Source organism: Penaeus monodon, chromosome 19 (genome assembly GCF_015228065.2).
Source record: "Penaeus monodon isolate SGIC_2016 chromosome 19, NSTDA_Pmon_1, whole genome shotgun sequence".
Lineage (NCBI taxonomy): Eukaryota > Metazoa > Arthropoda > Malacostraca > Decapoda > Penaeidae > Penaeus > Penaeus monodon.
Genome location: NC_051404.1, coordinates 5629064 through 5629379, shown reverse-complemented (window position 1 = coordinate 5629379; position 316 = coordinate 5629064). Strand labels below are relative to the sequence as shown.

Sequence of the window (316 nt, the reverse complement as noted above, 5' to 3'; positions counted from 1 at the left end):
CTAAAAACTCGTCTGGCGAGTTTTTAGATGAAAGTGTAACTGTAGCTATAAAAGTTTTTTTTCTTGGTGTAAAACAGTTTTTTTTTTTTTACTTGTTCTAAAAAAGACAACAATAAACGCAAACAGTAATATTTAAACTTTGGAGTCGGCTGTCTGTAGCGCAGTAATTACTGTCTCCCTGAACAACTAGATCAAATGTAATTAGCTCGGCTAATTAGCCTCAGCAATGGGTAATCTGCCCTGGGGGAAGGGTGGGTATGAAGGTAGGGGGGAGGGGGAGCCGGGTGTGGGTGGGGGAGGGGGTGTTATTAGAACT

The 316-nt window shown here is 41.8% G+C and overlaps 1 protein-coding gene across 1 annotated transcript in view; it reads left to right on the top strand.

Annotated features, from left to right (window-relative positions):
- LOC119585016 (dual oxidase-like) overlaps positions 1-316 on the top strand; it is a gene marked incomplete in the record, with an annotated part of 144657 nt that overhangs the window by 91846 nt on the left and 52495 nt on the right.